This window comes from Temnothorax longispinosus, chromosome 11 (assembly GCF_030848805.1).
Source record: "Temnothorax longispinosus isolate EJ_2023e chromosome 11, Tlon_JGU_v1, whole genome shotgun sequence".
Classification (NCBI taxonomy): Eukaryota; Metazoa; Arthropoda; class Insecta; order Hymenoptera; family Formicidae; genus Temnothorax; species Temnothorax longispinosus.
In genome coordinates this window covers 9,541,161-9,568,042 of record NC_092368.1, presented here as the reverse complement: position 1 = coordinate 9,568,042, position 26,882 = coordinate 9,541,161, and the positions used below count along the sequence as shown (strand labels likewise).

Below are 26,882 nucleotides of genomic sequence, written 5' to 3'. Positions count from 1 at the left end.
GAATATTTTTACACATCTGCTGCGTGTCCATTGCGAGTATCGTTTTGCATAATTCTTCGGTTTGCTGCAAAATTTCTTGAAGTTGGTGATATCGGTTTCCTAGGGCTGCTACGTCGATTTTAATCGCTAGTTAATAATTAGTAGTGTGTCACATTGTTTTGAGCCTTTCGACTCACGAGACTCCTAGAGATATCATTGCCACCTTTGACTAGAGAGGATACGGCCTTAGAGGCGTTCAGGCATAATCCCACGGATGGTAGCTTCGCACCACCGGCCGCTCGACCGAGTGCATGAACCAAATGTCCGAACCTGCGGTTCCTCTCGTACTGAGCAGGATTACTATCGCAATGACTGGTCATCAGTAGGGTAAAACTAACCAGTCTCACGACGGTCTTTAAGATTTGGTCGATTAACGAATGAGTATAGTTCGCGGATAGACAAACAAGCAGTCGGGTTTATATTATAGTATATAATAAAAATATGATATATAACGCAAAATTATACACTTTATAGCAACCCCCGGGAAATCCTACCTCTACTTCATATACAATTCTTTAAAATTCGGTTAATTATTTTCGGAAAAATTTCGGAAACGGTTTCCAAAAAAATCAGTAAAAAAATTATACACTTTATAGCACTTCCCGGGAAATTCTACCCCTACTTCATATATAATTCTTTGAGATTCACTCAATTATTTCCTAAAAAATTGGAAAAATTTTGTAACCGGTCTCCAAAAAGATGGTTAACGAAAAATTATACACTTTATAGCACTCCCCGGAAAATTCTACCCCTATTTCATATATAATTCTTTGAGATTCGGTCAATTATTTCCCGAAAAATTAGAAAAACCGGTTTCCAGAAAATCGGTAACAAAAATCATGGCACTCCCCGGAAAGTTCTACCCCTATTTTATATACTTTTGGTAAAAATTCGGTCCACTAACGAATGAGTAGTTCGCGGTCAGACAGACAGAAGACGGTACTTATATATATTGTCACGGCTTTTTGCACTCCCGGACCGCGCCGGGACGTGTGCCGAATCAAAAGGGGAAACGGAGAGAAAGGTGACAGGCCTCTCCGACGATTTCCTCGCACCTCCGACACTTTGCGAAACGATTTTGCTGTTGAGCGCCAGACGCGTGAATTCGCGTCCGCGAAATCGCGAAAGAACACCGAGACGAGACGCGAGACGAAACATGCGGATGTGCGAGGAATCGGCTAGCTTGACCTAAGGGCTGGGGCGGGGGTAATGAAGGGCGCACAGTGGGGCGAATCTATCAAAAACCGGATGTTGGACGAAAAAATGAAAAACGTATAATTTAAATTTTGACAAGATTTTATGTTAATATATATCTTAAACTATAAATAAATGTGCTTATAATTGATTTTATCCCTTGTTCTTTCCTCAAATTAATCTGATAAAGTATGACATTTTCGTGAATACTGAAATTCTAGTAATTCGATAGGTTACTTTCTAAAGACTCTGCCGAAAGCATAACTGCGAATATGAGTTAAATGCCTATCAAAACTTATTTATTAGGGTTCAAAAAACATATTTATTTTAATTTTATGTCATTCGAGTACTATTATATATTAATAAATATACACGACATGTTCGACTATTAAAAAGTTCTTACTTCAATATTCAAACAGGAAAAAAGTTTGTGGATTAGAATGGATTAAGGTTTGCTCTGCGCCATTTGATAGGGCAAAGTGTCTAGTTTTTGGACATATAAGGTTGCTTATCTGTATACGTCCGGCTTTTATGAGAAAATTGACGTCAAAGTTCACTCGACATGGTCGAACGTCGTCCACGAATAGCTCAGCGGACGCCGTTCGATTATGTCGAGTGAATATGGATGTCTATTTTCTCATAAAAGAAAAACGAAGGGGGATATATAATTTGTTTAAATATTGCTATTTTGTAATGATTAATTACATCCATATTTTATAACAATTAATTATGTCAATTAATATAATAGCGATGAGTCGAGGCTCTATTGGAAATCCAATCGTAGGGAATGCGGGCGAATTAATAGCCGTTTGCTGTTGACAATGCGAAAGTTTTGTTAAAAATATTATTAAAAATGTTGTTCTCCTCGAGGGGGAGGGGAGGCGAAGGAAATAAAAACAGCGGAGATAAGAACTTTTCGTCAGTCTTTCTCGATCAGTAGTCGATTAAAAACTTTGATTTTGAAAGTTTTGCTCTATACAATTCACTTTGCGTCCTTTTCAGGATACAGTGAAAAATATATAGAATATATATAATATATAGAAAATTATACTTTAACACGCTCGTAAAATGGAAAATTTCCGAACGAATCGTCAACTTTTTAATTGTATGCGTGCAAATAATCTGGATTTATCAAATTATCAGGCTTTAATAAGCCACATAACATCATCTATTAATACTGAATTACCCAAAGTTGCGTTGGAAGCATTGAAAAGAAAAATCATGATTTTCACGAAGAATTTGAAGTCAAAATGGGTAGCTAGCTCGTACAGTACTACACATTTATTACAAAGCATGAAAGTTGGTTAAATTGTGAATTTTCTTTTCCGAACGAAGTACTGAATTTAATTCCTACTTCTTCACGTACGCGTATGCCTCTTAATAGATAAAAGAGTTTCGTAGAATGTTCCGAACGACATAAAAGAAAGAAAACTGAGGAAGTACGGAATAATCCGGAAATGACTGATTTTATTGTTCGGAAAAAGTTAAAATCCGATGACGCGCTATTTATATACAATTTTATCCAGAGACATCCCGAAATGTCAAAAAGATTAGACAATTCTGTGCAGAAATTGAAAATGGAACAGATTTGATTGATAGGGATTGCATTAAGTACGACTTCAAAAAATGGAGGTTCTATATTCGGCGTGTATGTATATGTATGTATGTCTACGATTTTCTTTAAAACTACTGGACGGATTTAAATGCGGTTTTCACTGTCCTATAGAGCAATTCTCCAGAAAGATTTTAGTACATAAAATATCGCGCTAGAACATCAAGGTACGGAGCAGTAAGGAAATATGCAATAATAATTATTCATATTAATTTAATGAAGCACTAAAAAAGTATAAAATAAAATTTTTTTTTTAATAAAACCGATTTAAAAAAAAAACTAAAAAGTATTTAAAAAATTAAAAAATTATCTATGCGTTTTATGAAAAATTGTTAATTAAATAATTTTGATTTTATACACTAAATGTATAATAATCGTACATTATTTATGTCAAGTTTCAAGTCATTTCATTGAAAAATGTAAAAGTTATAAGCAAATGACCGAAAAATAAGGCGTTCGCCCCACTGTGGGGCGGTGCGATATCCGGCGGGGTGACACCCAATAAATAAGGCTACGAACTCAAGCGATTAACAATTCAAAAATAACTGCAAAAATTTATTCTTGAGAAATTCGCGGGTGAAATAACACATGCCAATTCGGCTTCCGTCAATCGAACAAATCAAATAATTAATCACGCGAGCGTCAGAAATGAAACAACAAAAATAATGATGGTGCGGACGTCAGAAAGGAACGGAGTATTACGTTATCGTATAGTAAATGCGCAGAATGCGCTGCGATTAGATCAGAGGAATACAGCAGGATAAAATTTATAAGTAATATGAAACATCGACAGTAACACGAAATAATCACGGAAATAGAAAATATGGTCTCGCAGGAAAGATCGCGAGAGGACGGTACGTCACGCTCGGAGCGCGTGAACGCCACGTATAGAGTCGCACGAAAATTCTGTCGCCAATTATCTTAAGCCTAACGTCAGTGGAATCGTGGTGTAAGCCGCGGCTCAACGTAATGAGGACCGTACGCAACGCAATAACGCGAGAAATATTCCGGCGCAATCGCCAGGAGACGCGAAATCTTATAACTAACGCGAAAATACGGACTTAATCTAACGCACGTAATAACTAAAGTCAACGCAAATCATTCTGATCGAATTCGGCACATTGTCTCCCGTGACTTTCGAACGCGAAGAGTGATACGCCGAGGTACTCGGCATAGCGCGAAATACTGGAACAAACGCGAGGAAAAATATGCGGAATTACCGCGAGCAATAATAACACGCAATCACGACGGCACGGAGCCGATCGCGAGAATGGAGTAAATCACGCAAATAACGTTCTTCCGCCCGCACGACTACTTCTTACACGCAATTATCGAAACACGCCTCCGAACATAACTATCCTAACACGCATAACTTTCTAAGGCAATTAGCCCACCTAAACGGCACGTTGACGCGATTGATGTGCCGACACGCGGACGACATTCCGACCTACGCAATATTTGGTAATTTGATACGCCGTGAACACCGTGTGCGCGAGATGCAACCGCGAGCGCGGACGTACACGAAAACGGACTCGCATCACCGGATTTCGCCAACAAATATATCGCGATCTCCAGAGGCTTGTTATCACGTCGTTATCGCGATTCCGCGGCCACGATACCATCCCGAGGCCCCTCGCTCTCGCTGTCGATCGCCATTCAATACTCGGTCTCAAGGAACCGTACGTGTCGCGATTTTACAAACGTAATCCTGGACGAGAGCGCGCACCGGAGGGCGGCGTCGTGGCGTTACATGTCGGTATTAAGTACTTGCGGGCAACCTCACCGATGCGATGCCTCCTCGTAGGGCTCCTCGCCGTCACCTCGTACCAAGGATCGTCGCAGGACGAAATGAATATTCGACTCGGGGCGGTTATCGCAAATCAGAAGGAAACTTTGATAGCGTTCGGACTCGCCGACGGACGACCAGAGAGTGTCTCGCTAAATCCGCTCGATTGCGGAATCGATGTGGCACCCCCTTCCGTAGGGGCGCGCCGACCAATCGAGAGCGAGCTTGCAAGCTCGCGCGATATTTTAACGCAGGATCGTCGTAAGGTGGATCCTTCGGGGGCGCGCAACGGTCCCTCGGCGGCGTAGCGACTCCTTCAATTTGTCCCTGGGCAGCGGACTGGACTTCGTTCTGGCCGGTGTGGCTCTGGTTTGACCTCGGGGCGGTGGCCAGCCACCCCGCGAGCCGGTATTTCGTGGAGGTAAATTGCTGAGGCCGGGTTTTCCCCGGTACCTGGGGCCCCGCTATCGGCGGCCTTCGTCCATCGCTGCTCACGCGCCGCACGCCTGCTGCGTTGCTCTCGCCGCCCGGGATCCCAGTGGTTTCCGCATTCGCCCTCGCCACCCTTCCTCGGTCCTTGGTCCTCCCGGACCCTTACGCTACGTGTATTCCCTCGAAGATTCGTCGTGGTGGGGTGAGGCGCCGCGCGTATTACAATTGCATAAAAATAAAACAAATAGTCAAAACGCGGAAATGATATACATTTTTTGCCTCTGGAGATCTCGTCGTCGCCTCTCTGGCTCGTCCCTAGGCGCGAATTTCCGCGCCTTGTGACGGCGACGGTGCGCTGCCACGAAGCGGCGGGCCGCTACGTCACAATATATATATATATATATATATATATATATATAAATATATATATAAGGGCGGCGGTGTGGTCTAGTGGTAGAGCGCCAGACTCGTAATCTGAGGAACCAGGTTCGAGTCCACTAGAGCCATGAATCATGGAAAAGTTTTTTTCCGAAAAAAACCGCGCCCCTCCGTGCAGATGCGGAGAAAACTGGGCTCCGTCTTTCGGAAGAGACGTTAAACCGTTGGTCCAAAGGAGGAAACAGTAAGGTAGTAGGATGAATTGGAGGTTAGGGTTGGGTACGTTCCTTCAAAAACGCCCTTTAAGACCCCTTGGGATATATAAAGTAAAATTCTTTATATATATATATATATATATATATATATATATATATATATATATACCAAGCAAACACCAAATATAAATAATATATAACGTAGGAGTAACAGATAATATAACAGGTGTTAGACTGTAGTAGCATGACAGTTATATAACTTTACTTTATTATTATAATATATCTACGTTATAAAACTATTATGTTGCTCCGTTATTTATATGTTATAATAAATACACTTTAATACGACTGCAATATTGCGTGTTATATAACAATTGTTACGTTGATATTATATTAATGTTGTATAACATAATTTCAATTACTGCCAGAATTATATAACCTCGATATCATGCGCCATAGCGGTGCGCGCAAGTTCGCGGTCTCTTTCCGCTTCCGCTAGTGCTATCGTCCCACGATCGTAACGATGACGATATACATTTAGAAGACCGTGCCCGTCCGTGGCAGATTGTGAACCGTGTTCACGGGTGTGTCGTGCGCGCGATGGCCCGTCGATCGTGAAAGGACGCGACGCCGACAAGAGACGGTCGAGGGTCGAGGACGTGGCTTTGATTCGCCGGATTAGCTCTCGTACGAGAGATAACCTACTTGAAGGTTTGTATATATACGTTAGAAGCTATATAATTCGTGGAATTCAGAAAGTTCAGATTCAGAATCTGATGAAACTGAGAATCGTAGATCCCCACCTAGCAAATCCTTGAACAGGCGCGCAAAAAGCGAAAGAAAAAGCCAGAATGCGAAAGAAGCATATCTCTGAATCTTCTGATATCTCTAATTCTTCTGATATCGCTAATTCTTCATTCAACAGTGATGATAATAGAAGGTACGTATTAAGAAAAATTGACTAAAATAAAGAGAAAGGTATAAAAATCAAATTCCAATAATCCACATATTAAACTTAATTATCAGGCAAGTTAGTAGACGGACAGGTACGACAGTTAGTTATAAAGAGGAAAGTGAAGAAAATACCAATAGCGAGGATTTGGTTAAAGTTGACGAATCGAACACTGTGTCAACAGAGCCTGACAATGCGGAAACTATTGAACAAATTTTGGGACAGAGGATGGGCAAGAAAGGAGGTTAGTTTGTTTTATGCGCTTAGCATTGTGATGCTGTTAATCGAGATATTATTTACAAAATATATAATTACATGCAGTTACGGGTAACGTGATAACAATCTATGCTGTCGAAGAAAACGGTGATTCCAATCCAGAGGATCGAGTAACGTGGAAACTGAAGTACAAATGAAGAGGCTGGTCTCACATGCATAATATATGGGAATCAGAGGAATCTATAAAAGCACAAAAAGTATAGCATTATTAATATATTTTCTAATCTTTGTTAAACTCTCAGGTGATGTCAGGAAATATTCATAGTCTTATGTTTGTTAGGTAAAATAAGGATTGAAGAAGTTAAACAATTTTATTAAACGTGAACGCAGAATTAGGCAGATGAGAGAATATGCTGAGCTAGAAGAGCTGGATTATTTAGAGTGTCAATTAGAACTTAAACAAGATCTTCTAAAAAGTTACAACAATGAGAGAATTATTGGTATAAAAATCTTTATTCTGACAATGATATTTTAAATAATATTTAATGCTCTTCTCTCTCTATTATAAATATAAATTGCTATGATGACGAATCATCGTATAATTTTTTTGGTCAGCTGACTACAAGAAACTAGACTGAACATCCCGATTATTTTTGTAAATGGGAAAATTTGTCGTACGTCGAGGCCACATGGGAAAATGGAACTTTAATAGTGAAAAAATTGCCAGAGAAGATAAAAGAATTTCGCGACAGAGAAGATTCTAAAAGAACACCGAGCAAACATTGCAAAGTCCTCAAATCTAGACCTAAGTTTTATCAGTTGAATGAACAACCTGCTTACATGGGCAAGGAACAATATTTAGTATTGAGAGATTGTCAAATGGATGGACTTAATTGGATGATACATTCTTGGTGCAAGGAAAATAGGTGCGCAGATTTTTTAATAACGACGCTTAAAATTATTATATTTATTTAATCTTTTAATTATCTATTTTTTTCTGCAGTGTTATATTAGTCAATAAAATGGGTCTCGGCAAAACAATCCAAACAATATGCTTCCTTTATTACTTATTTCACACGCAACAACTTCATGGGCCATTTTTACTAGTAGTTCCTCTGTCGACAATGACTTTCTGGCAAAGAGAGATGTCTCAGTTGGCACCTGATCTAAATTTCGTTACTTACTTAGGCGATGTCAATTCTCGTAATGTTGTAAGTATATTATTGTTTATTGTTTCACAATATCTATTTATAAGTAATATCTACTTATATTGCTCTCATATTTTTATTTTTGTTTTAAAGACAGATTACCTCTGCTGAATGGTTCCGCTTCGCAAAACAGCTTCGTAAAACAAGAGAAGAAAAAGAGAACGAAGAGAACAAAACTTAAAAAAATACGTTTTTAAAGGTTTATTTTAATACGTATTTAAAAGTACGTATTTAAAAGTTCATTTTAAACATTGAAAAGAATGTTTCAATATACATATATATGTATACTTATCAAAAAAATTTGCAATAATATTTCTAATAAAATAATTATTTAATATTTATATTTGTCTTTTTCCTACGCAAAAACATGTATGTCTTCTGCACATACTAATTCCAGAAAAAGTTTTTAAATTAATTTTAAGCAAAAGCAAATAAAACAGTTTGTTTTCGCTTAGAATTAATTTAACGATCTTTTCTGGAATTAGTATGTACAAAAGGCAAATTATAAATTAATTAATATACAGTAAAATGTACAATAACAGTTACACTGCAGTTATATTACAATAATGCTCTAAATTATATTACTGCTATATAAATGTTATATATTTATATTATATAACTGCAATACACACGAGTGGGAAATTACCACTAACGTGTACATAACCTGATACAATCGTGTTATATTGCGTGTTACATTTTGTTATATCAAGATAATATAACAGTAATATACCCATGTTTGCTGGCTATATATATATATATATATATATATATATATATTAGAGTGTGTCATTTTGGAGCAATTTTTTTTTCATTTTACGAATAGCATATATATTCTTGCAGGAAGGTAAAATAAGATACCTGTTAAAATTTTAGCCCTTAATATTAATATTAACAGGTCGCTCATCGCAATTTTTTATTTAGTAAGATAGAAGAAATTTTATAACTATCTAACAAACAGTAATACAGCATTGTGCCACATAGATTTTTTGTAGTAAATTTACCGCTCTACAAAAAAGATCTCTTATTATTTTTTTATAAATTTAACCGTTCAAAAGATATTCAAAGTTAAAGTTTGATAAATTTTATAAAACTTGTTTTTGCTTCTTATGAATTTTGTATCATATCGACTATCAAAAATTATGAAATAATCAATACATATTTTTGTAGAAAATTTAACGATCTACAAAAAAAATCTTATATTTTTTTCATAAATATAACTATTTAGACGATTAATTAAAGTTCAAAGTATAAACCTTAATATCGTCTAAACGGTTATATTTATGAAAAAAATATAAGAAACCTTTTTTGTAGATCGTTAAATCTACAAAAATATGTACTGATTATTTCATAATTTTTAATAGTCGATATGATACAAAATTCATAAGAAGCAAAAACAAGTTTTATAAAATTTATCAAACTTTAACTTTGAATATCTTTTGAACGGTTGAATTTATGAAAAATTAATAAGAGATCTTTTTTGTAGAGCGGTAAATTTACTACAGAAAATTGATGTGGCACAATGCTGTATTACTGTTTGTTAGATAGTTATAAAATTTTTTTTATCTTACTAAATAAAAAATAAAAAATCGCGATGAGCGACTTGTTAATATTAATATTAAGAGCTAAAATTTTAACAGGTATCTTATTTTACCTTCCTGCAAGTATATATGCTATTCGTAAAATAAAAAAAAAATTTGCTCCAAAATAACACACCCTAATATATATATATATATATATATATATTTTTACAGAATTAATATAAAACCCGACTGTTTGTCTGTCTGTCTGTCTGTCTGTCTGTCTGTCCGTCTGTCCGCGAACTACTCATTTGTTAGTGGACCGAATTTTTACCAAAAGTATATGAAATAGGGGTAGAATTTCCCGGGGAGTGCCATGATGTGTATATTTTTTTGTTACCGATTTTCTGGAAACCGGTTTTTCTAATTCTCCTAATTTTTCGGGAAATAAATTGACCGAATGTCAAAGAATTACATATGAAACAGGAGTAGAATTTTCCGGGGATTGCCATAAAGTATATAATTTTTTTTTTACGAATTTTTTAGAAGCCGGTTCTAAAAATTTTCCAATTTTTCGGGAAGTAATTGACCGAATCTTGAAGAATTATATATGAAATAAGGGTAGAAAAAACTAAAAACTGTGTAATGGAATTAGAAAAATAGCTAATAGTAAAGGGGTTTCCGATTTCTGTTTAAAAAAATGTACGTGATTGCTCCAATTTTCACAAACTTTGAGATATCAAACTGAATTTTTTTTATGGATAATTTTTATAGATAATTTTTTGTTACCGATTTTTTTGAAACCGGTTTGAAAATTATCCAAATTTTGAGAAATAATAAATTGACCGATTTTTTTTAAACCAGTGCCAACATTTTTTTAATTTTTGGAAAATAAGTTTAATTTTTTATTAATGGATAATTTTTTATTAATGGATCGATGGATCGATTTTCTTGAAACCGGTGCCAAAATTTTTTTAATTTTTTGTTGATGACATTGTTGACGAAACTGGTATCAAAAGATTACTAATTTTATGGGGATGGCTACTATGGAGTTGAAAATTGGGTTTTATGGGGTTCTATTGGTGCTCCTAATTAATGGATGAGTTTAGGAAGAGAGGAATAGATTTTGAGCCCGCGCGAAGCGCGGGCGAAAAATCTAGTACCTACATACATATTAGGGTGGCAATATTTTTAGGTCAAAAATTTGATTTTAAGTCTCACCCCTTAAAGGGGTAGTACAGTCTGGCGGCCGAAAATGTTAAAAGTTGTGAAAGTTATAGCACTTAACAAAAAGAAGTTCATTCCAATGAACTTCTTTTTGTTAAGTGTTATAACTTTCACAATTTTTAACATTTTTACAATTTTCGAACGTCACTCTGTGGGGAATACATTTAAATTTATTACCCTTTTTGCGTTTTTCATTTCAGGCACGCCGTACAGGAGTTACTATGCACACCGTAGTCGAGCGCGCGCGCGAAGAGATGACTCATAACTCCTACATTTCTTAATATTTTTCCATATAAAAAATACTGTAAATGCACCTAAACATGTACTTCAATATCGTATACACCATGAACCTGATTGGCCTAACACTTTGTCACAAATAAATCCTGAAATTGGCCCTCATTTTCGGCCGCCAGACTGTACTACCCCCTTAAATTTGTTCTACGAACTCTCAAATAAAGACCCTTGAAGAGCAGGCGCTGTATAACTTAATATTTAGAGGTCGCTCAAAGCCTCTAAACATTAAATTTTTTTTCGAAAAAGTGGTAAAAAACTGCATTTTTTACTCATTTTTACTGCTAAATATCTTTTAGTCACCTTATTAAAGTACTTGGCCATCAAGTTTAAAGTACAACACATGAAACAAAAATGTGAATATAAGTAATTAATACAATCTTTGGCATAAGATCGTCTATAGCAAATATAAAATAATTTAATGAATTTAACCGTTTTTTAACCATCCGCGGGTTATAACCTTGTTTTGTAAGTAAATATATCAAACGCCACTTTAGAAAAACATTCTATCATCTTCAAACTAAAGCCTCTTTAACCCTAGAGAGTCTTTATGAATTTTCTCATACGTGAAAGGCCAAGCGGAGTATAAAAACACCCCAAACTTGTACCGCGTGTATAATGTTTCTATTTGTTGTTAGACAACTTATAATATATAATTTTATTTGTTTTTTAATAGGAAAGACGATAGTAGTCATCAATTTGAGGTAGTAAGAAAAAACAGTAAAAAAAATTCGAAAAACAAAAAAAAGAACCAAAAATTGGGCTGAAATGACTATTTTTATAAAAAATGCTGTAGTTTTTCATAAAATTCACCGATTTTAAAAATTCCAACGGATTTTGAAAGACGAATAGACACCCTTCAAGGGCATGTAAGCAATTTTTTTGTTTCTTAAAAAAAACATATTTCTTTGAACGTCTGAAGTAGAGGAAATGACGAAAAACTGTCGGATGAGAAAAATCGCAAGAAATGGAATGTAAAACAGATTCTGTCGATTATTATTTATTTGAAAGGTAGTCAAAAGTTATAAAAGTATATGGAAACAGTAAAATTAACTCCACAAAAACTTTACAAAGTTTTAATCAGTTGCTGTGCAAGAACAGCAAAAATGAAATAATTGACCGAATCTTAAAGAATTATATATGAAACAAGGGTAGAATTTTCCGGGGAGTGCTATAAAGTGTATAATTTTTCATTATCGATTTTCACAAAAAATCTGAAATATACTTTAATCTGGTAAAAGTCGAACGTAAACGGCCAAAGGGGATACTACGTCACCCCAAACGATTTTCTTTTTCGGTTTTCAGCTGCTGCGCGGATCTAACGCACTTGCTGAATGACGGAGGTCGACTGCCGGATGACTAAACTGAATTATGGTTAGGGTCTCGGTATGAAAACTAACCTTTCTAAGGCAGGAGCGCAATTTGAATTTCGCGTGGGGTGACATATCACCCCAGAAAGACTCTCAAGGGTTAAAGTTATATGCTGTAGCTTAAAAATTAATGGTCGTTAATTGCTTCAAAATATTGCTATTTTATTAAATAGTGCACTTAATGTAATTTTCTACATTAAATCCTTTTATTATTTTGGAAAATAAATTATATTATCAATATATATCATTTAAATCAAGTTTATTATGCGTTTTCCGCAGGAAATTTTTGTGCATCGCCTTTATCAGATTTCATATAGTTTACGCTATAGGTGATTGTTTTAATGAATTTTGTATAGTCGGCTACTAAAAAAAAAAAGGTTGCAACACATGAAATTGGCCGCGTATCGGACCTCTTCTTCTTCCTCAGGAGCCATTACCCAAGAAAGAAGAATAAAATAATAACCCAAAAATAAAATAATTTATTGTAAACCTTATAACATTTTTTACGATAATCTCCAAAATAATACGGTAAAAGAATGCAACAGAAAAAAGTTGCTTACAGAATTGTAAAGCCAAATACTCACACAAAACTATAGAATAATGAAAAAAATGATAGATATAACAACAAAAACATGAAAAATACGTAAAACTTAGTTTGTCACTTAAAATTTACGAAATATGGCCTCAAACGGTTTTTCCCGCGATCTGCCGGCCGATTAGGGAGCCGAAGAGAGATTGAAATGCGAGTCGTTGCATGACAACAACACAGTCTGACAACGTCACATTTACGAAATATTGCAATGGTTCATAGTGTACTATTGGTTCATTGTTGGACTACCTATACCCTACGCATAAAAAACATATCTTTTAGATTTTTACAGTTTACAATATATTTCAATAAAAATCAGATTGATTGTAAACAATTGTTCTTTGGTAGCTTATTTTAAGCAAAAAGAAAAGGAAAAAAAAAATTTTTTGGATTAACTTAATTTTACTTAAAGCAAAACTTGATACAAAATAACTTTTTGCGCTATTATAATAATTGCAGCGAAAATAACAATACTCGAAGTAACTGATCAATATATATAAGCTTACCTAACTTCAATAAGTCTTTTGTGGTCCGTGGAATATTCAACACACGTGTTTTGACTATTTCGAATGTAGCACATATTTTGAGATTGTAATTCCAATGATGCTTGACGAGTTTATCAATAACAAGTTCTCGTAATTGATTCACGTAAGCAATGAGGTCATGTTTTGCAGTATTTTGTTGTACTTTTATTGTTGTTAGGTACTCGTTATTTGGCTGCAACAAATTTTTTTGTTCATATCATTGTTGTTAGTTTGAGTACAATACAATAGAGTGTCTGATAATAGAATTAAGGAGCTTTGCAGCAAGCGACATAAATCGACACAAGTGTCGTTTTGTTTTTGTTACTCATTATCAAGAAAGAAAGATAGAATAACGTTTGTGTCGACTTGTGTCACTTGCTGGAAAGCTCCCATAATATATATACATTGCTTGTGAGTTAATAGAGCAAGTTAAACTGAATAAAAAAATCTTCTATTACTTTACAATTATCTAATAAAAAATTAATTAATAAACCTGCGAATCAGCGTGCATCTGTATGGTTCAACAGCGAGTTAAGGGTAAAAAAGAAATAATCCAACATTGCACGCCAATTGTAGTTGCTATGTATGCTTCGAGACATTAGAAAGAGTATTCTTTCACAAACGCCAATAATGCTCAACATTGGACTGTCTTTTATTGCTGTACAGATGCAAATTTATTCACAAATTTTAATTAATTTCTTATTAATTACACTGGTCTACAAAATTAATATATAATTTTTTACATTTCGAGAACTCATTAAGGATGTGTCGGTCAATATGACAAAAATGTTTGTTGCTATTTAAAAAGAGTTGAAGAGAACTGGCTATTGCGCTCCGTATTCCGTTAATAGCATTCGGAGGAAACTTATGGCTGTTAATCTCGACGTTCTTAATAGTTTCTAACGTTGCATTGCAACGGTCTTTTTTACACAAGCGGGAAACCGGTAGAGCGAAATTGTCACCCAAGCTTAAAAAATTAATTACAGAGTCCGGTATCTGTTTGTCAGTGGTGTTGACTAACCATTTCTTGTTGTTAGTATTAAGAAACGCGCGGCAAGTATCTTGTCTGTCCAATATTCGATCGAATTTTTTGACAAGTTTAATTCTAACGAATTCTATATGTTTAAAGATTTTTTCTTTGTTAAAGGTGAAAAAATTGTCAACAATTGATACAGGTAGACACAATAGCAATTTGTCCTCAATCTCCCTGATTTTGATCCCTAACCAATTCAAATACTCGTGAATATCGCTAATCTCTAAATTTAGTATTGCTCTCTGATATCGCATTTTAGATCTTTCGAACTTATACGTAGTAATGGGATTGTGAAGACGTGTGTTAGATTTCAGATATTTGATATGCGGAGGTAGTACGTCTCGTCTTCTGCATCTCAGTAGAAAAATACGTTGTTGTGTCAAGATGCCAATCCTCTTTTTTGTGTGAATTCACGATTTTAGCAGCCTCGTTTTGTCAACGCCGAACCGTTCTGTGATGTTACGGAAAAATCCATCGTTCGTAGTAGTCACCATTATCTCAGTCGAAGGTGTGTAAAATATCGGTAATAATTTCGTCCGCCAGTGAATAAAATCAGCAAATTCAATTTATTTCTCGATTAACTGGCGCAATATGTACAAAAATGCATGACGTATCGGCTCAAGATTCGAGCCTTTTTCAAGTGCTAACTGAAACAGGAACAGCGAGAAAAAAACAAACAATATAAATGAATCGAGATAAATATTAAATTAACGACGTTAAATAGTGAGCAATACCTATATCATCTATTGACTCGTCACATAATTACAAAATTAAACTTGCCTTCTGCTTTGGAAACAAAATCAGCTAATCTTTATTAATTTGGGGTCGCTGAATCCGAATATGTTAGTAAAATTTTTTTAGCTTTAGTTTTGATGATGTAAGAAATTGAAACCCCCAAAAATTGTTTTTTTTTGGCTATTTCTGGTCGACAGTAACTTTTCAACAAAACATGATAATAAATAATTGGGAAATGTCTTAAAAAAAACTTATTGCTTTACAAAAAAAAATTCAGCTTCTACTTTATCAAGAAAAAATTCGAATTGTTGCATATATAATATTTGCATTCCTAATTCTTACGTCCAAACCCAGGAATTTGGGTAATTATTACTAGGAAGCGAAGGAAAATGCTAACCAGAGGGAAAGAGGGACGTATCCTATTCGAACACTTAACGATTGGACACCGCCTGATTAGACATGTAATATTGAACACGTTTTATTGGACACGTAACGATTGAACACAGAACGATTCGACACCGCACTATTGGACACGCACATTGCTCGATTGAACACCGAACGATAGGACACCGCACGATTGGACACCGAACGAGTAGATACCGCACAATTGGACACCGGTCGATTGGACACCGCACGATTGGACACCGCATGATTGGATACCGCACATTTGGACATCGCACGATCGATTCCACATGGGTTTTTAACTTATAACGCAAACCGAGGTCCACCCACCTCCACTCGTGCTTGGACGGTAGCCCCTCCCCCGCTAACATGTGTACTATCTATACACAAATATCACGCAAACCGTACAATGTTAAAGCGGTGTCCAATCGTGCGGTGTCCAATCGTTCGGTGTCCAATCGTTCGGTGTCCAATCGTGCATTGTGCGTGTTCAATCGTGCGATGTCGAATCATTCTGTGTTCAATCGTGCGGTGTGCAATCGTTACGTATTCAATAAAACGTGTCCAATATTACGTATCTAATCGAGCGGTGTCCAATCGTTACGTGTCCAAACGGAGGTCAACCGAGAAGGAGTATGGAAGGACGCAAGCAGATACATACATACATTTACTCTCGCATGTACACGCACTGAGACGCGTGCCGCAAGTAAACTGCACTTTTTGATGGCTCTGGATATGGGTCAACGTTTCGTAGGGATGCTAGGACGCCTTCTGCGAGCGGTACGATCTTTGGTCCTGTTTTAGGTTAAGGAATTTAATCCTTTTAACCTAGGATCCCGGACCTCGTGCGATTTTGAGGAAGCGAAGAGTTGAGAGCGAGGTTTTAGAGCGCGGGCAGATAAGACACTTTGTAGCGCTACAGAGAAGCGCTACACTAACTCACTCGTCTGTACGATCTGTAGCGCTTCCCTTAGCGTTACAAAGTAGCTTGCTGTTTGGGCTTTTAGTTTAAAATAGGTAAGATTGAGTTTTATCTTAACAATAATAAAAACATTTATTATAAAATTGGGGTAAAACCATAGACATGGTACATTCAGACCATATACGTATATAATAGACTAAACATTGCCATTCGAGAGTTTCCGGCAGGATCTAAAAGACAAAAGATATGCTTGTAGTGCCGCTTTCCTTTTCTAATTGTCACAATTGCGGTCTACTTAAATTGCAGGATCTTAAACATTGTATAACGTAGAATGGCGACACTAACTTTGAACAAAATAGACGATACAAGTTGAAATGCGAAAAACATCTTAAATCAATACTGACAATAACAGAAAAGGAAATACAAATTGACGTGGAATGCTGACTAACACTAAAGATGATCCAATGGTAGGATCAAAACATTTGTAATGTTTTGTAAATTTTAAGACGAAGAAATTGAGATAAGAGAAAGCACGAAAATCTTGTATTGGCTCTCATATAGCTCCTTATTTAACATTTGAATTTTAATCTTCTGAGCCATTATATTTTATTTGTTTAATATATACATGGTCCGACAATAAAGTAATGAAACTAATTTTTTCCCGCCTGTTGTGGCAACCCTGCGGCCTTCTACCACAGACCATGTTTTATCTTGATCCTCACCCTACATCAGCTCCAACGGGAGAGGTGCACTTGGACACGGTACATTTGGACACCGTTCATTTGGACACGGTTCGTTTGAACATGGTTTATTTGGACACGGTGTATTTGGACACGGTTCATCTGGACACCGTAAAAATGCGGCCTGTGCAATTAAACACAAAAATGCGCGGTCTGTGCAGTTGGACACCGAAATGCGCGGCCTGTGCAGTTGGACATCGAAATGCGCGGCCTGTACAGTAGGACATCGAAATGCGGGCCCTGTGCAGTTATACACCTAAATGCGCGACCTGTACAGTTGAACACCAGAATGCGTGATCTGTACAAATGTTTTCAAGATACGGTGGTAAATGTGATAAATTATACCAAATTTATCAATTTTACCGCTAATTGTAATCAAGACTTTTTGGTAAAAGTAATAAATCTTTCATTAATTTTGTTGTGGATAGGAAAGAGTGAATCTATTGTATTCACGCACATACTTTTCCATCTACATAACAATTGGGTTGGTTTAAGTTACTTTTTTGGAGGTAAAGCCCCCCGCAGGGGGGCGGAACCTTTACACGCAAAACGAGGTGTCACATGGGTTTACAACTTTACACGCGTGGGAAATTCACGCATGTACTTTGCAAAGCACACTATGTGTCTAATTTAACGGTAGTGGAGCCCCTCGCAGGGGGTCGGAATCTGCTGTTTCCACGCATACACTTTCTACGTGAGACGAGTTGCCACATGGGTTTACATCTTTCCACGGGTGCTATACATATTGAAAACATTTGTACAAATCGCGCATTTTGGTGTCCAACTGCACAGACCGCGCATTTCGGTGTCCAATTGCACAGGCCGCATTTTTTACGGTGTCCAGATGAGCCGTATCCAAATAAACCGCGTTTAAATAAACGGTATCCAAACAAACCGTGTCTAATTGATTGTGTTCAAATAAACGGTGTCCAAGTGCACCGTGTCCAAATAAACCGTGTCCAAACAAATCGTGTCCAATTAATCGTGTCCAAATAATCGTGTTTAAATAAACGGTGTCCAAGAGGACTTCCGGTTTCGGAACATAGAAGGTGACAGGTGTGAACATAGCGGAGATAAAGTGGTAGAAAAGTGCGATACAGAAAGGGTAGGAGAGAGCGAGAGTAGCGGGACAGCAAGGGATGGAGGTGTGAGACGGCGGAGGTGAAAGAGTTAAGTGGGGGCGAAATCGGTTAAAAAGTGAAAAGTGAAGAAAGTGGCTGGAACGAAGTGACAGTTGAGGCATAGACGGTAAGTAATATAGAGGGGCGACAGTACGTAGGAAAGAGGCGCGAAAGTGGGCATAGACTAGCTCAGTCATAGAAGGGAAGCTCGGATAGAGAAGGAATAGTAGGACGTGCACGCAGCCATAGGATACAAAACAAGAAAGAGGGATAGGCAAAACAAGAACAGCGGATGGATAAAGAGAAGGAAATAGAATCAGAAAGTGTACAACAGGGAGATAAAGGAAAGAAGGGGGAAGGCGAAGGCGAGAAGAAAGCGAGAGGCAGACCAACGAAGGCGGAGGAGCTAGCCAAATTAAGAAGAGTGGACAGTACAGGATTGGTTAAGGAATTCTTTCAGAAGAGTGAGAAAAGGAAGAGGGAAGAAGAGGTGGAGGAAGCAGCGAATGCGGAGGAAGAAATTCTAAAAGAATTTAACGCACAAAGAAGGGTCAACAGATCACCGCCGCCCAAAATCAAAAAAGAAAAGCAGGGAAAAGAAAATATGGCGACGGAAAAATTACTGGAGAAGGTTAAAGAAATTTTGAAGAAAATGGAGGAACAAGAGGGAGAAAGAAAGAAAGATAAGGAGGAACAAGAGAAAGAAAGAAAAAGAGATAAAGAGGAAATAAAAAACGAAATTAAAGGACTGAGGGAGGAATTGAGGAGAAGCGAGGAGACATGGGAAAATCAAAGAAAGACTCTGGAAGGAAGAATTAAGAATTTCGAGGAAAAGGCGGAGAAGATAGAAGTAAACATGTCAATGAGTGAGGGAGGGGAGATAATAAGGAAAATGAAAGAGATAGAAAGAAATATGGAGATGGCGGAAAGAAGAAGGAGGAGAGTAAACATAATTGTAAGAGAAGAGAAAACAGGAAATGAAAAGGAAAGAAAAGAAAAAACCGAGAAGTTGATAGAAGAAATAAATAGTTCGAAAATGGCCATCGAGGAAGTACAAGAAATTGGACATGGAGAATTTAAGATGAAGGTGCTGAGATGCAGAAATTGGGAAAACAAACGAGAGATAATGATGAGAAAGAAAGAGCTAGGAAAGAAGTATGGCTGTTTTCTGAATGACGACCTTACTAAAGAAGAAAGGCAGATACAGAAAGAATTAAGAAAGATAGCAAGGGAAAAAAGGGAAGCAGGAAAATGGGTAACGGTAGGTTACCAAAAAATATGGGAGGATAATAAGGAATGGAGATGGAACGAAAGCAAAGAAGCGCTAGAAGAAAGGGATTACTTTCGCAGATAAGAAAGAAAAGAAGAAGGATAAAGAAGGGTTAAGAATGATGAACGAGAGAAGGAGGAAAGAGATACAAGAAGGAAGACAGGAAAGGTCTAAGGAGGTAGAAGAAAGGCAGAATACACCAGAAGAAACCAGAATGGACGAAGAAAGTATAAAAGAGGTAGATGAGGAAAATATTAGAGGAAACGGTATAAGGGAAGTCGAGGGGCAAGAGAAAAGATATATAGGAGAAGAGGAAAGAAACGACGGGGAGAGTGAAAAGACGTGGAAAGTGGCCTTTTGGAACGTAGCTGGTTTATTAAACAAGGATAAGGACTTCTGGGAAGGGATAAAGGAATGGGATGTGATTGTGATGATGGAGACGTAGACTGACGAGAAAGGATGGGAGAAGGTGAAGGAGAAGCTACCGAGAGAATATAGATGGAGAGTGCAGATAGCAGCCAGGAGGAACAAGAAAGGCAGAGCGTGCGGAGGCATGTTGCTAGGAATAAGGAAAAGCATAGAAGAGATAAAGGAAAGAAGGGAGACGGAGGAAGAAGGAAAAATCGAAGGTAAGATAAGAATAGGAGAGGAAGTATGGAGAATAATAGGAATCTATGTAAACAACAATATAGACGAGAAACTAGAAGGTCTGAAGGAAAGGACGGAGGAGGGGGAAAGAGGAGTAAGGACCATAATAGGAGGTGACTTTAACGCGAGAACGGGAGAGGAAGGAGGATGGGAAGAGGAAATCGAGAGAAGAGAGGAAAGAGGGAGGAAGTCTAAAGATAAAAAGATAAATAAAGAAGGCAGAAAGTTACTGGAGTTTATCGAGGAGAGAGGATGTATGATATTAAATAGAGGCACGAAGGGGGACGAGGAGGGAGAATATACATACACAGGGGGAAGAGGTAAGACAGTCATAGATTACATAATAGGGGACGAGGAGGTTAGAGAAAAGGTGGAAAGACTGGAAGTAGGAGAAAGGATAGATTCGGACCATCACCCATTAATACTATGGGTGAGAGGAAGCTCGAAGAGAAGGCAAAGGAGGAGAGGAGCTGAAAAAATGAGAAGAAGGGGAGTATGGAATGATGAAGGTAAGACGCAATTTAGGGAGAAGTTAGGCACGATTGGAGGAAAAAGAGACCTGCAAGAGGAAATAGAGGAAGGAACAAGGAAGATAAGAAGAGTGATTGAGGAGAACGAGGATAAGAGTGAAAGAGAGGCTATCAAGAACAAAAGAGGGTGGTGGGACGAGGAATGTACGGAGAGCAAAAGGGAAGTGAGGAGAGAACTAAGGAAATGGAGAAAAGGGAAAGGAGAGGCAGAAAGATACAGAGAAAGAAGGAAAGAATATAGGGAAATGTGTGATAGAAAGAAGAAGGAGGAGAAAGAAAGAATGATTAGAGAGATTGGAGAAGCGAAAACGGAGGGAAAGGTATGGGAGTTGATAGGCAGAGTAAGGAAGAGAAGAAGAAGGGTGAATGAAGAGATAAAACCGGAAGAGTGGAAGGAGTATTTCATGGATCTGATGGGTGGAGTGGAGAACAGAGTGGTAAAGGGAGAGGGAGACAGAAGTAGACAGGAGGAAGAAGAGATAGGATTAGAAGAGATAAGAAACGTAATAAAGAAACTAAAGACGGGAAAAGCAATAGGCAATGACGGAATACCTAACAAGGCATGGAAGTACGGGGGAGAAGAAATGGTAAAATGGATATGGGAGGTATGCAAACGTGTCTGGAGAGGTGAAGGCTGGCCGGAACAATGGAAGGAAGGGGAGATAATCTCATTAGTTAAAAAAGGAGAAGGGAGAGAGGTGAAGGACTATAGAGAAATAACCATCATGTCTTCGATGTACAAAATCTACACGGCGATATTGGCGGAAAGAATAAGAGAAGAAGTAAAAACGAAGAAATTGATTCCCGATAATCAAACGGGATTCAGGAAAGGAATGGGAACGATGGATCAAATATTCGCTTTGAACTACCTGGTGAACAGACAAATAGGAAAAGAGAAAGGAAAGATGACGGTGTTTTTTGTGGATCTGAAGGCTGCCTTTGACTCAGTGGACAAAAGAGTATTAATCAAGGCAATGAGAGAAAGAGGAGTGAGACAAGGATTGATAGACAGAGTAGATGAAGTACTGAGGGAAACAAAGAGCAGAGTAGGGAAAGGAGGAGAGAGTGGTGGTCAATTTTGGACGGCGAAAGGCCTGAGACAGGGATGCCCACTAAGCCCAATATTATTCAACCTATTAATCGCAGACATAGAGGAGTATATAAAAAAAGGCGGATGGGGAGGAGTGAAATTAAGAAGTGAGAAAATATACACGCTAATGTATGCAGATGATATTGCACTGCTGGCAGAGGAGGAGCAGGATATGAGATCAATGATAAGCAGGTTAGAAGGATATCTAGACAGAAAAGGGTTAACTCTGAGTATAGAGAAGTCAAAGATAATGAGATTCAGAAAGGGAGGAGGAAGGAAGAAGAAGTACGACTGGAGGTGGAAGGGAAAAAAATTAGAAGAGGTTAAAGAATTCAAGTATTTAGGGTATACGATGAAGGAGAATGGAGGACAGGAGGCGCATATCAGAGAGAGAAGAAGGAAGGCAGCAAGAGTAATGAGGGAAGTGTGGGGGATAGGGAAGAGGATGTGGAAAAAGGACTGCAAAAGAAGGATCTGGCTATACGACACACTGATATGGACAGTGATGGGATACGGGGCAGAAGTATGGGGATGGAAGGAGAGGAGGGAGGTAGAAGGTATTCACGAGAGATATCTTAGATGGGTACTTGGAGTAAACTGGAGGACGCCGGGATATATGGTCAGAGACGAGCTAGAAAGAGAGAAGATGAGAAGTAGAGCAAGCAAGAGAGCATGGAAATTTGAAAGAAAATTGGAAGAAGGTAGAGGAGGAGAGATAGCGAGAAAGTGTCTGGAAGAAATGAAAGAGAGATGGAAGAGAGGAAAGGTAATAGGGAGATGGGAGCAGGAGAGAAAAGATTACTTGGAAGGGATCGGAGTAGAAATGGAAGGAGGAGAGGAGCTGGAGGAGGAGGAGTTGGAAAAGTAGGAGAAAGATAAGGAGAGACAAGAAAGGATGGAAAAGATCGTAGGATCGAAGTACAACAGATGGTATAAGAGCATAAGGAAGGACGGGATCCCGGACTATCTAAAGAAGGGATGGGAGGAAGCAAGATGGAGCAGGATTGCAAGATTTAGACTGGGTAACGAAGTGAAGGAGGGGCTATACTGGGAAAATGAGGAGGACAAAAAATGCAGGATGTGTGGGAGTGTAGAGGAAACATGGGAACATGTATGGGAGGAATGTACGAGATGGGTGGAATGGGAAGGAGAGGGGTGGCAGGATGTGGCAGAGAGATTATTGGGAGAAAAGGGAGAGGGGGAAGAATGGATGAAAGCAATAGAGGAAATGAGACGAGATGGAGGAGGGAGGAAAATGAGAAAGGAAGAAGGATGGGCCGACAACTCAACGAGGGAGGATCAAGGAGGACGAGACAACGAAAAGGATTGAAGAGGAATATGTTTATAATAAATTATATGTAAAATTGTATGTAAATTGTTGTAAACTGGATGTACAGGGTTGGGTACGTCCCTACAAAACGCCCTTTTAGACCCCTTGGGGTAATAAAGTATCTTATCTATCAAATAAACGGTGTCCAAGTGCACCGTGTCCAAATGAACGGTGTCCAAATAAACGATGTCCAAATGAACCGTGTCCAAATAAACGGTGTCCAAATGATTGTGTCCAAATAAACGGTGTCCAAATGTACCGTGTCCAAGTACAGGCCACTCAGCTCCAATTGGTATGGCCGTGCAATCTCTCAGTCTGGAGTAGTTGCTTGACTATTGAAAACATGCGTGTGCTCCTTAATTACTCTTTATAAAAATGGAATCGCAGAATATTGCACAGCAGTACGCCATTTTTTTATTTTGTTGTGAACCGAAATTCATATAAAAAAGGATGCCATATCTATTGGAGCCTGTTCGAGATTGCGAATGCTTGAGATCACGAATGTTCTTGAATATTCTTAATTTATCGATAGTGCCATGAGTCACGGCGTAAGATATAACGCGATATTTTTTAACAGATTCCCGCGGCTTATCTGTTTCGCGCTCACATTTTAAGAATTATTCTCCGTACGGTGTCGATAATTCTCCGGCACGGTCTTTCGACTATCAATTCTCTAATTACAAAGATAACTGACTATCTGCACCTTCAGTATTTTATTCCGAGAAGCCTTGATCTATTATTTCATTTGACCTTCACTAAGGTTCGTCATCCTTGGCGCGTTCTTTGTCCCGTGTGTGTATAAAAACTCATAGAACTTACGGCGCGTCGCCATTCGTCATCAGTATGTCAGTAAGTCAAGATCTGTCATCGGTCGATTTGCGATGGTCAGTTGTCAGTCATGCGCGGGTATCCGACACGACAAACGAAAAAGTGTCGATAGAGATTTCATTTAAGACGCCCGCGTTTCCGAGTTTAGTTAAATTCAAATACATTTCTAAATTACGTTATTCTTTAACTCCGTTATTATTTTTGGTTGTTTAAATAAACTGTTGTGTTACTTCAAGCTTCGCGAACAGAGCCTATACTTTGAATTTTAAAAATTTCATATATTTTTTTTAAATACATATCACTTGGGTTGAGTTAAATAACGCAATTTTGTTATATAATAATTTTGTTAAGAAAAAATATTCCATACAGGATAAAATATTTTTAAAAAATATTTTTCAATATTTCTATAGAAATATTGCAAAAAACATTTTAAAGTGGTTTTAGGAATATTTTAAAAACATTTTGTCGCAACATTTTTTAAAATCTTTTAAAAATATTTATAAAAATGTTCTTCTTTATCACCCAAACAATATTTTCTTAAATTGTTCGGCGCTCGCCTCATTGTATATAGTAATTGTTAGTATAGTCGTATATTCATTATTAGTATAGTCGCGTTAATAATCGCTTTATTTAGTAGTTATTTCGGGTACTTGCCATTAGGCTTTACCATGAGCTCCCAATGCTCATTATTCGGTATATTGCCGATAAAATCAGTTTATTTACAGTGACTTACGCGAAACGTCGGTAGATCGCGATCGAATCGTATTATCGATATTTTCGCGACTCACTAATCGGTGCTGCCCTCGTTCACCCTATGAGGGCACCGGTTATCAAGGTAAATGAAAGTAGTAAATGAAAGTGGATTTATAATTATACACAGTATGTGATCAAGGATCATCAAATGTTGTAGCTATAAATTTATTATGTGACGAAACTGCAAGAAAAAACCGGCAGCAGGGTAAAAAGTATCGTATGTATCCTTTATATTTATAATTAATACTACCTAGAAAAATATATTTTAATATTATATATGTTGTATTATATGTAACATTATTATATTATAAATATGTACATCTTTTATATAGGGAATACCATTGAGTTACATGGAACTATTCCATTCTTTGATCCTCCTTATTTAATCAAAGGCATCAGAAATAACTTACTAAATAAAGATCTTGAAATAGAAATCTCCCAAAATATTAAGAGAAGGATATTTATATCATGGAAATATTTAGAATTAGCATATAATATAGACACCCGTATAAATACATGCAATCGTGTATTATCAAAAATAACAGAAGAGCATACAGTTCCAAATAAAATTAAGAAAATGAGAGTAAAGAACGCAACACAAATTTTTAGTCAAAGGGTATCTGCTTATATTCAACTTTTATCGGATTTTGAAGGTAAATATTTTTAATATTTCTATAATATTAATAAAATTAAAATATGATTATATTTAATAATTGTTTTGTTATGTATAATTTTTGCCTTGATTTATATTTTTAGGACCTATTGATACTGAAATGGCCTTTGAAAATGCCTAAAGAAGAAGGCATGGCATTAGCAAAAATGTTTAAGTTTTTTAACGATCTCTTTGATTCTGTAAATGGACATGCCAGAAACTCAGATATACCTCTACGGTTGTAAATGATAATAGTGCTCATCACGAATTCTAGTCTTCTGCTATTGTTCAATTGAAGAATATGCGATATGTTGAACCATCATCAAAAAAGTCGATTAATCGCTCTCTGTGCATAAATAATTGGGTTAAAACTACGTACAGTTTTCAAAATCTTTGGAATATATTAAAAAGCAAAAGTTTTAAACAATTTTCAACACGTCATATAAATCAAGATCCTTTGGAAAATTTTTTTGGTTGCTTAAGAACAACAGAGTATAGAAACACCAATCCCACGTGCACAAGATTGTGCAGCGTATAAAATTTTATTAATAAATAACTTAGCTTCACGACGTACTGTTGGACAAAATTGTGAAATTATATGTAACGGAGAACTCTTGTTTACGCTTGAACAATTTATTTCTAAAGCAGGAAAGGAAACTGTAGATGTGAATAACATCGAAGAAGAATGTGCAAATACAAACGTCTCAATATCGCCAAATAATGAAGAAACTATAAATGATATGAATGGTACTTCTTCAACAAAAAGAAAGATATTCTTAAAAGGTGCATTTAAACTATGTCATTTATGCCAACTTACAATATCAGAAAATAGTGAATTTGAAAAAGAAATTGATTTTAAAATGCAAAAAATTATTTATTAACAAATCTATTAATACCATATATTACAAGCATAAAATTAAAGAGGAAATTACAAATATATTGGAAAAGAACATTGACTTTAGTTTTGTAAAATGCGAGCAACATTATGAAGAATTAAAAAGATCAATCATGAATTTTTTGATAATTAAATCTATTCAGAAATGGTGCAAAACTACAAATAGAATGCTCAAGGGAAAAGATACTGTAAAAACTATAAATCCAATAATAAAGTAAGCACAACAAAAATATAGACTGAGGCTAAAGAAACATCTGCGAGATATTTAATTATAAAATATTACAAATTTCAAATACATAAAATACATTCATTTTATTTATACATTTTTTTGTATTTTGTGTTTACAATGGCTGAAAAGACTCCAGCAATACGAATTTGAGGTC

At 36.9% G+C, this 26,882-nt stretch overlaps 3 long non-coding RNA genes and 1 pseudogene across 4 annotated transcripts in view; 3 read left to right on the top strand and 1 right to left on the bottom strand.

Annotated features, from left to right (window-relative positions):
* The window catches only part of LOC139821485 (uncharacterized), a 130,437-nt gene that overhangs the window by 3,751 nt on the left and 99,804 nt on the right, over nucleotides 1-26,882 (top strand). The gene's annotated exons all lie outside the window — the stretch shown is intronic.
* Nucleotides 1-26,882, bottom strand: part of LOC139821482 (uncharacterized) — a 130,629-nt gene that overhangs the window by 4,803 nt on the left and 98,944 nt on the right. The gene's annotated exons all lie outside the window — the stretch shown is intronic.
* LOC139821481 (uncharacterized) lies at nucleotides 7,184-8,230 on the top strand. Of its 2 annotated transcripts, XR_011734264.1 has the most exons (4): nucleotides 7,184-7,324; nucleotides 7,440-7,750; nucleotides 7,828-8,035; nucleotides 8,126-8,230. It is a non-coding gene; the product is annotated as an uncharacterized lncRNA (long non-coding RNA). The 2 variants fall into 2 exon arrangements; XR_011734263.1 differs by having other exon boundaries at nucleotides 7,184-7,750.
* LOC139822230 (uncharacterized) lies at nucleotides 21,723-23,371 on the top strand (annotated as a pseudogene).